The sequence below is a fragment of the Parus major genome, chromosome 5, assembly GCF_001522545.3.
Source record: "Parus major isolate Abel chromosome 5, Parus_major1.1, whole genome shotgun sequence".
Lineage (NCBI taxonomy): Eukaryota > Metazoa > Chordata > Aves > Passeriformes > Paridae > Parus > Parus major.
In genome coordinates this window covers 28,912,510-28,926,713 of record NC_031774.1, presented here as the reverse complement: position 1 = coordinate 28,926,713, position 14,204 = coordinate 28,912,510, and the positions used below count along the sequence as shown (strand labels likewise).

Here is a 14,204-nt window from a genome sequence, read left to right as displayed (position 1 = left end):
TGAGAGTGAAAGCATTTGGTAAAAATGCAAAGAGAAGGGAGAGAATCCCATGAAACTACCAAGAGGGTCAAGTGTAAGAAGTATTCTTTAAATTTTCAAAGTACATCAACTATATACCATTGAAGGCAGGAGGATTAGGGCCAGGCTCAAATAAGCTGTTTGTGTGTAAAACCATATGGATTGGATACAGGAAGAAACAAATACCATATTCATTGTTGGTATTGCAGCTCTGTAAACCCACTAAGTTCAACAGAAAGTGGAAAAAAACCTCTGAATGTCCTGGAAAATTAAATTAGGAAGTAAAATTAATTCAGACCACTCACCAAAGTAGCCTTCTGAAAACAGGTTGGTCTTTATTTTGCATAATAGATACAAAAGCTCAGTAAAATGCTGAAAATCCAGATGGGCCAGTGAGGGAATGACTCTGCCTGTACTTAGTTTTCTTACATTACTAGCATCTTGAATTGTGGTGATTCTTTGAAGAAAAAAATTCCAGTATTAGATTTAGCACATTTTAGTCAAGCCACAGCAAGTATACTCAGCTTACAAATACAAATGTTTTGTGTTTGTTTTGTTTTCATAATTACTGATCCTAGAAATTATTTGTTTCTTAAAAGCTAAAAGGACTTCTTTCCTTCTCACATATCATCATGAGTGGTTTTAATAGAATAAATTGTGTCTTTGCCAGTTTAAACAGTTGTCTTCAGTTAGGCCAGTCATGGTGGCTTATGTATAAAGTTACAGTTTTTGTACTTGGGTGTTAAAATAAATCTGAAGAGGCGTGGAAGGAATAGAATTTACTTAGGTTTTTGGTGACCCCTTTGCTGAACAGAACTAGCAAGGCTGCATGAGTAACTCACATTCACCAGTGCAGTTGAAGATGAAAGATGAGCTTCTGAGTACTGTCAGGGAACAATTATCTTCAATAAAAATAGGTGCTGGTTTGATGCATCTGTAATTAGAACTGCCTAGCACTGTGAAAAGGGTTTCCTTTCCCTCTCAGGGCTAGAGGCCTTGACAAAATCTCCTTTGGGATGGAACCAGAACATTTATCTGAAAGTCTTCTTGGGTAAAGGACAACCCTGTGACTTTATTTATACAAACTGTTTTTATGACCATTTGTAACTATCTACAATAATTTCAACTTGCTGAGGATGTAAAAAAACATGTAGCAGATACAAGAGGATTGGAAGCCTGCTATCAAAGCTGTGCCTCATGGAATTGCTTTTTGTTGCAGCAGTATCTTTGACAGATTAAGCAGTGGTTTTAATTAAGAGTAAGGGTCCCATTATATGAGGGGTGGCAGTGGATAAGGCCATGATCTAACTGGAAAGGAGATTCACAGACAGCAGAGTTCTGTGTTGCACTGCAGCAGTACGTGTCTTGCAGGTCATTAGTGGAAGGGAGTAGGCTAAGCTTCCCCTTCCCACTGCCTCACCTTTGTACCTGCTTGGAAGGGGAAAGGCTAATAAAATACCATTTTACAACACAAATCAAAGGACAGCACTTTGATACAATGAAATTGGGCGTGATTTCTTCCTTTTCCTTGCATAGAGACTAAATGAACCCTGGACATGAGGAGAGAGGTGCAGTCCTTATGTGCCTCCTCTAATGAGTTTTTTCACCAATGGGAATAGACTTGATAACAGAACAATTCACTCTAGGAGAAGGCTGGATCCTGCCTATGCATGGGTAGAAGCCTTTTATAAAAGAATCCTGTTAAACAGTAAACCTGATACCAGGAAGTAATCGAGTGAACTGGTCTGACAAAAAGAAAAAAAAGAAGCAAAAAAAAGAAAAAAAAAGTCTGACAAAAGAAATAAAAATAGATGACATCATGTTAGTGAAAACTATTTTTCAAAGAAGCAAAATGGTTTTGTTTCCACAAGCTAGCAAGAGGGATACTGGTTGCTACATCAGGAGTTTAATGGCATCATATTCACCAGCCTGTTTATTTGTAGGGATATGTTCAGTGAACATTTCAAGCACTCCAGGAAGAAAGGAGAGACTGTGGACTTAGCTGTTTTATTAATATTATCTTTCCAATAGAAATCAAACTGAAGAAGACAACAGATAAATCCTGATTTCACTTTATTATTACTTGTTGAGATATGCATTTATCAGAAGAAATGAGAAACAGATTACACCAGCAAACACATCTGGCCTTAGACCGGCCTTCAAGTCATCCAAAAAGAAGCACAAAATACGGAGTTGTTTACAGCCAGGCACTTAAAATCCCACACAGCTGCAAGGGTGAGAGGCAGCAAAAAAAACTCTCAAGACAAGCTGACAACAGCTCCACTGCCGGGGTGCCCCTTTTGCAGACGAGACAACAACAGATGAAGAAATCTTGAGAATGACCCAGAGCAGTGCTCATTAGTGAATGAAGCACAGGCAGGAAATGGGACAAGATTCCTTTTGTCATCATTTTTCACCCAGCTGTCTGCCTGTCCCACAGCCACCCACATGCAATCAAATATAGTCATAGTCAGCCTCCAGAAAAGTTATACAAATAAAACCTCCAGTGATTGCATACTCCTTCCATTTGCCCCATTAGCAAGGAATGAAAAATTACTGGGTTTAATCCAGGCACGTTTATCATTGCAATTGAAACTTATTAGGAGGGGTTGTATTCAGGTAAGTCTGAGAGAACTATGTGATTCCCCTTACTGATGTCATCTGGACATCTGTTTCTCTGCATATCTACTATTTACTATTGAATTACTAGCGCTTTTACTACATCTATTTTGTTTCCTTCTTATAGCAGAGCTGTGATTTTTGCTTTATACACATATGAACTCTCTTTGTGTTAAACAGATGTGTGCAATTCCCAAAATGAGAGCATTAACAAGCAGAGAAAAACATTTCTGGACTTCTGAAATGTAATCTGTGGAATCAAATGCTGTTTTGAGATTTTTAAGTTATCATAATGACATTGAGACTCCAGCTTCTTTGGGACCTTTCTTTTGTGAGTACAGCTCACTTAACATCTTGCTCATAGGTGATAAAAAACATTTTTTTATTGATTGAATAGTTTTTCATCCATATTTTTCAGCAGGAGTTAAGTAACAGAAGCCTGGTACAGAGAATTCTTGTTTTTCCAAATTGTAGCCATCCTGTTGCTCTCCATCAGGAGACACCTGTCTGTAGGGTACTGTGGGTGGTTAGATTCTACTCAGGTGCTGTCCATTGTGCCTTCATGTTTGGCTTTTGCTGCTCAGCTGCAGTGGCCATTTGTAAATGGAGCAGTTGTCTATGAGGTGTTCATGAGAGTCTTCTAAATGGAGACTTTGAACACATCAGCACTAAAATAGAGCATCAATAAAAATGAGTGTCACTTTTGTAACCTATAGCAATTATTTTAAAAATCATGGATTCATGCAGTCTTGAGCCATCTAGTGTGTAGAATTCCAGAGTGACATTAGGCAGATAGATAATTTAAAAAAGCCCAGACCCTTCCTACCAAAATTATGTCAGCACCAATCTGAGACAGCTCTCTCAAGGGTCAGCACCTCTACTTAGAAATCCCACTTGAATCAGTCCTTGTGAGGATCATGGCATTCTTTCACACTCTAGGAGCTAGTCTGAGACCAACTTATTCTACCCTAGCTACCAGAGAGACCTGAGATACAAAGAGGTCATAATTGCTAATCAAAGTGATTTTACGTTTAACGGGGAGGGGTTGCTGCAAACTATCAGAACAGTCTTTGAGGCATCTGGTTTGTTGCTTTTGGAGTCCCATTAATGCATCTTCTGTGTTGTTACAAAGGTAATGGTAGCTATCAGACATTACTGCATCTCCTCTTACCACTGTGTCTGGGTGCAGTATCACTAGAGCTTTTAGTTGTGTATTTTTCTCCCCACATCTCTCATTTCTCATCTTTATTTGAATCACAATCTTGTTCAGCAGGTCAGCTAATGGAGAGCAGATTTTTTCACTCATTCTGTTTTTTTTTTCCCTTTTCCCTCTATTTATATAACACACAATTTGTAATCTTTTTAAAACCAAAGAAGAGAGAAGTCTTGAGTTCATCTAGATTAAAATCAGCTGCAGCCTATTAATGGACTCAGCCCAAGACTGAGACTTTAGGAAACAAAAACACTGGACTAAATTATACTGAGCTGGCCTCTGTCTCCTGGTGAGGGGATTCATATAGCAAGAGGAAAGGGGAAAAGGGGGGCAAAGGGAGAGGATCTCCATGTGGTTTTAATTCATTTTGATTCTCTTGCTGAAGCTAATTTACCCAACACAAAAGCTCTGTAGTGGGAAGCCAGCTTTTTAGAAGTTTGGCTTTCACTGATAAACAACTCAGTTCCTGTTCTGAAGGTCTGAGATAGCTCAGACCTGTGTGTAATCAGCCAAGGTTTAATGTGAGTATTTTGGTACAGGGTATTTCAATTACATATTAAAGTCCTTTCATCATCTGTCAGAGTGTATCCCGAAGACTCTCAGATAACTGATCTAACTCCTCCATTCATTCTGTCCCCAGAAACAGACAGTGAATTGTCTCACTGAAGAATCAAAGTATCAGATGCATGGGCCAAAACAAGTCAAGCCAAAAGTGCATCCACTGGCATGGCACTCACAGAAGGCAGCTCTAAGCTTCTTCTGGGCACAGGAGCCTTTGCCAGTGAAGTAGCAATGTTCTGTTCTCTGCTAAAGGAAAAATCCTCATTGATTCTATTCATCCCCTTTGACATTAAATCTTTTTTATTGCATTCTTAGTCCCATTACTGTATAAAGTCCTCTAGCAACATGCAAGAAGTTATGTCTTTGCCCTAAAAGACCCAGACAGTGGGTGGAGAAGTGAAGCAAACAGTAAATCGTTAGCTGGAAATTACTTGATTAATTATGTTAGGTCCAGACTGTCTTTGGTTACAGTTTTCATGTATTTAGTGACAATAACCTGTAATCTAAACAAAACCAGAAGGCAAATGGGGAGATTAATGAAGGGACTGAGATGGTGGAGGGAGTGGAACTGGGCTTTGGAAGGAAGGGTTGACCTGGGACAATAGCTGTGCATGTATGGCTTCCCAGTGCTTCAGTCCCATGTACAAATACTTGTTATGGGAAATGAATATATGCATGGCCCAAATCTATCACTGGCTAATAAGCCACAACACTCAGCACCAGTTGTTCACTGCTCTATTAAATGTGCCTTAGGAATGAGTAACATCAAAGAAAATTCAGTTTTAAGATTGAGGTCTGGGGATATCTGGCTTCAACTGCTAATTCTTGTTGGTTTTATGTAATAATGGACAAAAGAATTTCACCATATCCTGTTTTCAATCTTCTGATTTACAGAGATGCTGAAATGTTCAGCATTATATGAAGGGACACTCCATTTCTGCAGTGTTTCATTCTGTGTACATGTAATCCAGTTACTACATAGTTGTCCAGCAAGCCTTATATATCCTTATCTGGGCATATTTTTCCAAAGTGAATTTTGCATTTTCATGGCTTTCCTGCTTTATGAGTCAGTTCAAGTGAAGGTCTAAATACAGAGAGAATCCCTTATACTTTGCTTGACAAATAATTTCTCACATTTATAATAGGTCATCTGGAGACAAGGTTGAGCAGGACATAATTTTTCCATGGGATTCTCCTGTAGTCCTTCCTTCTCCTAAGCACATAACTGTACCTCTCCCATCAGCACCCAGCTCACCTCCTGTGTGCCACAGTGCTCTGAAAAGTTTTCAGGAATTAGACTGCATTTTTTAGGGATAAATCAAATTTGAGTTGATGTACTGGAAATCTTTTTAGCATTTCCTGACTGTATTTCTTCTTTCCAAAACTTAACCCATGATGTAGCTGAAATAAAGTGACCTGAAGGCTTTTGGATAGTCTAAGGTGTTTCACTTTTTCCCTTGGCCTTCGTCAGATGCTGCTAGAAGCAAATTGGTTTGCTGTCCTTTTTGGTTACTTTGTTTGGTTCTTTTGCTTTTATTCTGTCAGAAAGTCTGTTATTTGTCTAATGCTCAGACAGATCACTTTCTCCCCTTACCACAACCTGTTAGATACAGATGACTCCAACAGAAGTGGTTAAAGCTTTATTCAGAAATAACTGGAAGTAATTAGCCATCTAGGACTTGGCCAGAGATTTATTTTAAGGCTTGAAGTAACCTAATAGTATTCTGAGAGAGTAAGCTTCATGTTGGATGGCTTTGGATGACTTTTATAAGAAGAGTAAGAAGAGTTATATTCTTATACATTATACTTACATAATACCTGTTTTTGGTATTCTTTACACACACACACACACACACACACACCTCAGCAAAAACAAAAAGTAAAATAAACAGTTGTGTGCTTTTAGCATTCCACATGCTTTGAGTGACAGTTAGCAAATTACCAAAGAAATAATTATAGTTGTTTGATATAGTAAAAATTGAGGAAGTAATTACAGTAAGCTTCACATGCTAGGATGTGCTTCCTCTGACAAAGATACCATATTCATCCCTAACAGTTTTAGAAGCAGAGCTGCACATCTCATTGCCCTAATCTCCACATTTGTGGCATCTGTTCTTATGATTCCCTTTGTCTTGTGAGGTCCAGACCCTGCACAGCTTGTGTCTTTTAGTAGTCTTTTGTTTTTAGCGATTACTAAACAAAGAAGTATTTAACTGTAGTCTTATTTAGCCTGAAAGGAAATGCAGTGCTAGAGAGCGACCAGTTTCAATAGTTCTTAACCCAAGACATAACAAAAAGCCATAGTCCCTTTTTTTTTTTTCTTTCATTGATTCCAACCTGAAGACACCAAATAGTTTAAGCAAAAAACTTATGAGAAGGATAGAGTTCGGTCATTTCAAGGCATCAAGCTATGACATAATTTTGAGAAACCTATTTTAGTGTGTTTGCAGACTTGGGCTACTTATATTACTTACTCTTGGTTCCCAATATAAAAGTTGTCATCACAAGTGTAAAACCAGAAATACACTTTTGAAAAAAAAGAGAAAAGATTTGAGAGCACAATATTCAGTCACCATGAAAAACGTTTTATCTTGATGTTCTGCTCTGACTCTGTCCAATTTGATCCTTTGCTGTCATACAAAATGGTGCAGTTGATAAGGTGTTGATCCTGGAGGTTCCCAGGGATCTGGCACAGCAGAAGTGATGTGTTATTACCAGGCTGAGCTCTAGTCACCTCTGTACTGTTAAGGGCCTGCAATATCTGCTCACATTTTACCTGCAGAGAGAAAAATCTCAACATTTTTTCAGTTTTCAACTACATAAAATTCTCTGCATAGAAGAAGAAAATTGACAGAGAGAGAGAGAGAGAGAGAGAGAGATCCTGCTTTCATGTTCTACTCATGAACAAGCACATGGGCAGCCACACGTGTCAAGGCACCCAGAGCTCAGTGCCCTTGTGCAGATGAGCACACGTGCACTGACGTGACTCAGACAAAGTTTCACTCCTCTGCTCTGGTGGCTGTTACAGGACAGGAAGTAGGGCCCACTGGGAGGATTTATTTTAAGAAGTTGCTGTATGATTTTGGTTCCTTTTGGCTGCAGTGTTCATTGTAAGCATAGAGCTGCTCTCTTGGGGATGTGCTGTGTGAGCTGTGTGGCTGTCATTGTTTCTCATTTGCCCTGCTGTGCTCCAAACTTAATGTGGTTTCAGAGTACTCTGCTGATGTGTCAGGTCAAGCTCCTTGGGTTCCACTTCTCAGATTACCAGGAGTAGTTCATCCTGGCTGCTGTCAAACTGTTTAACTTTCTTTAAAACTATTCTGCTAATGTAACAGCCTACCAGTATTTCACCATGAAACATATATTCTTTGGGGATCTTCTGCATCTGTGGTAATCTGAGGAAGCTATGGGCAGAAGCTGCTATACAAGGTGTACATGTGCTCACAGTCTGAAACCAGACTTAAGAATAAAAGGCAGAATAAAATACATAAGCATCCTGTAATATGATAGGGGTTTTTACAGAGATTCAATTTGGAGGATATTTATAGTCATTGCCATACTTTACCTGGGATGCTTTTTAATAGTTTCTGAAATGAAATGGCTTTATTGTTTAGAGAGCTCCAAGAAATAAAATTGTTCTTAGCTTGGGAGTTTTGCTGCTGGTTTCTCTAGCAGCTGATGAAGAACAGGACACGAGTTCTTCCTTACCACTTCTGCCTGGTGGCTGAACAATGCATTTGGAGTTCTTTCATTTTACTTTTAGTGTGTTGGGAAACACTGGCATACAGCCTAAAGCAAAATGGTGGAGGAAAAATGAAGTTACTTGCTTTGGTCATCATGAGTTTTAACAAAACTAAGACAGCTCAGTCTTGTGTATTTTCCTGAATTGGATTGCTTTCAAGATTTTCATGCTGGGCAGCACTTACTTTGTGCATCTTTGATACACTCAGACTTCCAAGCAATATAGACTTCCCAGTGTAGGTCAATTTCTCTTATACTTTTTGTCTTCTTTTGTGCAGCATTTTCCACAAAAGTATTCCAACAGTGTAAGATTATTTGTTTCTCTTCCTGAATTACTGGTTCTTAAAAATCTTTCTCGAAGCAGTCTAGTCAATAAAAGCAGAAATTTAAGAATAGTTGAATGTTTTAAGCAGAGCTTTGGGAATCCAGTCATGCTGGTTTTCTGAGTCTAGTCAGCATTTTACTTTGATGCTGTATGCCCTGCACCTTCACCCTGTGAAGGGTGAATAAAAAAGTAGAATGTTGGTGCTAATCCAAAACTTTGTTTATCATTCGTTACCTGAATTTCACATAACTGTAAAACAGAGCTTGAGATTCCACAAGAGAAATTTTCTTTGGAGATTTTTGATTTTATTAGGGTTGGATCTATGCAGAAAATGTCTTGTGGCATATTATTTGAATTTTTGCAGGATTTTTTATCCATCAGGAAATAAATTTCCTGCCTTTCTGAGCCAGCGGAAGAAGGTGAAATAAGATAGAAGATGGTCATGTAGACAACTTCACGTTTGTTCAGAGGATTAATCTTCAGATTTTTGCCAAGTTTCGTATAAAGTTTTGTCTGGCTCTGATGTAATCCAGAGTGATTCATCTGCTTCCCACTGTCTCCCACGAGGGTGAATCACACTGTGTATCTCCAAGATAAACTATCAACATACACTGGCAGAGGTGTCGTTCAGGTAAAAAAGTACACTAGAAAACATACTGTCCTGAGGTCAAACCTTTCTTTATAAATGGCAGCTAGCAAATACATGGAAATGTCCTTTACTGCTTCTAGATTGTCTCTTTGGTATTTCCTCTGCCTAGAAAAAGATGAGACTGAGAAGCAGACAAGAATAAGTTTCTTTCCTGATATTGAGTGCCATAGTTGGGAAGGTTATTTTCCTGCTAAGTCCCCTGGCACATGTCTCTTTCCTCAGATATTGCTTGGCAGTTTCAGCTGAAAGAAATGGTTCTGTTTGGGATAAAACCTTATTTATTTCTCTCCCACTCACATTTATTTTTTTTTATATTAGACTGGAGAACTATGTAATTTGAAGAATAAAAATCAATTTTCTATATCTGATTTTCTCCCCAACCTTTTATCTATTGATTTGAAGGATTCGCAGCCCATCTTCCCCTCCCTCGTTGCTGATAACTAATGGACTTTGGTATTAAGCCAGCCTTTCAGTGCACACACCACCATGCCAACGAGAGTGTGTGCAGCTATTCTGTCTGCTTTGGAAGCCTACAGATGCAGCCAGAGCTAGAACAATTCCCGTATTGATCCTGCACTTGTCAGTTAATCCGTCACAAGGCATGGGAATCCTAGCCCTATCCACATCTGCCTCCATAACTGCAGGGGGAAAACCAATTCTCTGAAGCTCTCACCAGGAGACAAGAAAGCAAAGAGAAATGGGAGCTTGCTGGGAGAGAGGGCTGTAAGCTGCTGGGCCAGAGGGCTGTGAGATTGCCTACCTGCTCCACCCTTTCCCCCCAACTCCTTTTCATCCTCCTGCAGGTCAGCGGGATCAGGTTTATGTTAGTGAACCATGAAGCTTATCAAATAAATGTTGCAGCAGCAGGTGTTTGGCTCTCTCCACAGGCCAAGTCTAACAAGGTTGATATTGTGTCTGTGGCCAAAGTAACGCAGTAATTACTTTTCTGGGCTTGGAACGCCCAAGAGATTTCTGGGAACCAGTTAGAAAAACAAACCTTGCTAAGAGCAGGGGATTTTTAAAAAGGAACAGTGGTGCTCTCTGTGCCAGAAGGAGAGGACAGGCATTTTGAGTGCAGCATCCAGCGTGGTGCCCCATCCCCTCATAGACTGCTCATGTTACAGGGGCCTGGAACAGAGGCAAAGTGCCTGAGTTTGGTTGCTCACGTTGGGATGGGCAGCTTATTTTGGCCCATGGTGGCATGTGGAAAGGCAGCTGCTTCCTTTAAAGTCGTTAATGTGTACTGCAAGAAGAGAGAACCCTGGATTTGGGGCACCTTTAAATAGTGTTTACAATTCCATCTATATAATTCAATTTGACTTACACGTCAGGAGTTGCATAGCATAGCATTCCCACTGCTGTCTGTTTCTTGCTTTGTGCATTTCCCTGTAAGCTCTGAACACAGGTACTGAGTTGCAGGACATGATGCAGCCTAATTACCCTAGAGGAAGAATGAGATCTCACAGCACAGCCCTGCTGTGCCATGCCCCTTTATCTCACGTAGTCCCTCTCAGGCCAGGGAGGAGAAAGTTAAAACAGGTCTGCACAGTGATGACATTTAAAAGCAGAAATCTCCGTTGTTCTTTTCAAAAGAGTATTGATCATTTACGCCAAAGCTTCTTCCCTGTAGCTGATTATTATATGTGATAATGTTACCATAATGTCATTTAAACCAACTTAAGTAATTGCAAAAATGTCCTGAGCTACTGGAAATTTCTTCTTTTGCTGTGTGGTTGTCCAGGAGACCCGAATTTGAAAGTGAGAAGAGGAAGAAAGCAAAACTGATTAGACATTCATAGGGTTGCACATTAGACTTGAACTTGGTATGCTTAAAAAAATTACTTTTTTAATATAAAGAGCCTATAAAATTCTTACTACCTATTAATAATTCTATAGGCTTCCTTCTCTGCTGCTGAACCAAGCTACAAAGCAATGCCATTGTAGTGATGAATGCTTTTTCCCAAGCTAGGAAAGTTAGCATTCCGTTAATGTCTGGCAGGGCTTTTCCATTCCTACTGTTTATGTTAAGCTCTATTTTTGCATCTCACTTTGTATTACGAAGTCCTGATGCCTTGGTGGTGGTCCAAAGACACCACACCATTCCCTCAGTGTTTCCTGCTAATCTGTTTTGTTCCTGGTATTCTGGGCTGGGCATGCAGTGCCCGAAGTGCCGTGAAGCCCTGCAGTGAATGCCATGGCACAGCAGGCCCCGGCGTTTAATTCTGCGCCGGGAATGCCGCGCACTTGGAGACCAGTGCGGGGGTAGGTGAGACACCTGCTTCTTCCAGGTGTTCAGTCACCTCCCATAAACACTGAGTGTGGCAAGTAGTGAAGAAATGCTGGACTAAGACTGCTGGAAGGGAAAGTAATGGAATTTGCCTGAGCATTATTGCATTAATGGCAAACCTTGTCTGCTGTTGAAGAATGGCACCAGGGTTCCTTCCACAGCAATTTCCCCATTATAAATGCAATACAGATCATCCAAAACTCGGGCAGGTTTTGTATGACCTAAGATGGCCTAGATGGTACTTACAGAGCTCTCTACTTTAATCTGGGACACATTTGTATGATATAGACAGTTTTTATAACATGTTACTTTAATTTGATTCTTTATATATATTGTTGGAAGGCTTGTTAAGCACTTGGAAGGACACATGAATCAGCTTAACTGGGACAGATTTTTTTCATCATGTATTCTGTAAACATTCAGGAATGATGTCTGAAAATTGTCATTTGAAGAAGGCATTGCCACAGAATTTGGCCTACTTTTCTATCTGAAGATTCTGAGGGAGGATGAAGGCCTATATATTTATTTTCCTATAAAAAACAAAGACCAGCTATGGCCAACTCTAATAAATCTCCACTGGAGAGAAGTGGATCAGCAAGAAGCGGTTCAGGACTGAGTTGTATGGCAATGTTAAAGAGAGCCTGGAGGCATGTTAGGATTGGTGTTGCAGTGCCAGAGCTATGTATGAGAATCTCACACATGACTTATCAGTGCTCACCTGAGTGTAACCAGACATGAACCAGAATATATTTGCTATTAATATTGCAGCTGGGATTTTTCTTTTCTTTACTTTTGTGATTAGAAGAATGTGGCAGCTGTGTACATGTGTGTCTTCTGGCAGTGGAGGGATGACAGTGCTTACAGTTTCCATATGAAAGCAAGAGCATGCTTTCTCTAGGCCCAAAACATTTACAGAAGTACTTCATAAAGCTTAAGAAATAATGACAAAGAGGAAAATAAGTGGCAGTGGATTAAACTAAGGTATTTTCTGTACTGTGATGTCTTATATAGTCATCTGGAAAGAAATGGGAGAGATCTTTTGAAGATCATTGATTGGAAACAATCTTTATTACCGATCAAGTTCACCTTTGTCAAAAAAGATGGTTATTTAAATATTAGGCATCTTTTACTCCCATGGCACAAAACTGATTCAAGGACTTGATCTGATAGATAAACTGTTAAATGGCTTGTTAGATTAGATAAGGGAGTTGGAATGTATTTGATGTTAAAATTACATCCCTACATATGAAATCTCTCCTCGTTTATCAACTAGAAAAAGATATTACCTGGGTATAGGAGGTCATCTGCATGTTGTGTAGTTTTTTGAAGGCTGGGGATTGGTTTGGACATTACTTTTGTATTTACTACTTCTTATCTCCAGTGGAAAAAAAATGTTTGTATTGGCTATACAGAGATGAAAATATGTTGAAGTTTTCAGGTACTGGTGATGGACACCAGAGTTCTCACCTAACAATCAGTTTACATTAAGATCTGGGCTCCATCAGGAAGAAGAAAAAAGGACTTCTAAACAATCTAAGAGAGTTATTTCATTCCATTCTTTAATGGAGCAGATTATTCCTGGCCTATTATTGTAGAAATATAAAAATTTGTGTCAAGACAAATGGGATTACACAGACTCCTGCAAAAACTCTTCCCGAATATAAAATATTTTCTTTTTTTGTATGATCCCCAAAACAAGCTAGCAATGTGGCTTATTTGACAAGGATGCTAAAAGCACATCTACCACTGAAATTAATTAATTCTTTTTTCCTTGATTAAGAAGTTGTGCTACTCCATGGCCCAGAATCATCAAATTTATTTTTCTCTAGCCCATTTCCATTCATGGCTTATGGTCAAAAAGGAGTTTAAATCTCCATAGTTAATCTTAAGCCCTTAATACATCATGTGATTTCTGACCAAGCAAGGACTTGGATCTCACAGTAACATATGCAGCAACAAAGTGGTATCAGTCTTCCTGTTTCTTGTCTGAACCTGCCAAGGGCCACTGTGGATACATGTCCAACACTATACTGTTGCAGTTGCTGAAGATGCTATCAGTCATTCCTGTGGGACTCCTAAAAATCAGAATGAAACAAAGTCTTCTTTCTTGAAGGGTTAATCAATTGATCATGAGAATGAAAAGGCTTTAGTTGTAATTTGGCTTTTCATTTTTTCATTTTACATGGCAAGTACATGTATTTTGTATTTGGGAGCCAGTCCTAATGTGACTGGGAAGTATGCTAAAAGGCTGCCTAAGCAGAGTTTCCCTTCTGGGCAGCATTGTATTTGAGCTTTTAAGTATCACTCAGTGTTGCTTGAAAGACTTGTCATATCCATCCCAAGTCTTTTGCATTCTTAGCATGGGCAATTTTTTTATTTTTTTTATTTTATTTATTTTTATTTATTTTTTTAATGAGATGCTTTCAATTAAAATCAGCCCTTGAAAAGTTTAGCATGAACCAATTTCAAGTGCTCAAATATTCCAAAAAGTGAGTCTGAGGCAATGGCTGGAGGCTCTTACTAAAACATGAAGATATGAACTCTCAGAAGTATCCACTGGGGAGGCTCTCTCGAATGATGGCCTATGCAGAGTTGCTTCTTGTCATCCCCAAGACAACTGGTTTCCACTGTGATTTCAATTCTATCTGGAGATAGTTAGACAAATTTTGGGGAACATATCCAGCAGAAATACTTGAGCCTTTATAGGTTAGTCTGAGTAGCCTTGGGAATGCACACAAAACTGTGCAGTGCTTACTGTGAATAGTGGGAGACTCCAACTGACTTTGAATTT

At 39.3% G+C, this 14,204-nt stretch overlaps 1 protein-coding gene and 1 long non-coding RNA gene across 3 annotated transcripts in view; one reads left to right on the top strand and one right to left on the bottom strand.

Moving 5' to 3' along the window:
* Positions 1-14,204, top strand: part of RAD51B (RAD51 paralog B) — a 366,995-nt gene that overhangs the window by 243,560 nt on the left and 109,231 nt on the right. The gene's annotated exons all lie outside the window — the stretch shown is intronic.
* LOC117244534 overlaps positions 426-14,204 on the bottom strand; it is a 92,066-nt gene continuing 78,287 nt past the window's right edge. The window contains exon 5 of the long non-coding RNA XR_004497840.1: positions 426-3,305. This is a non-coding gene — a long non-coding RNA (uncharacterized LOC117244534). The remainder of the gene's footprint in view (positions 3,306-14,204) is intronic.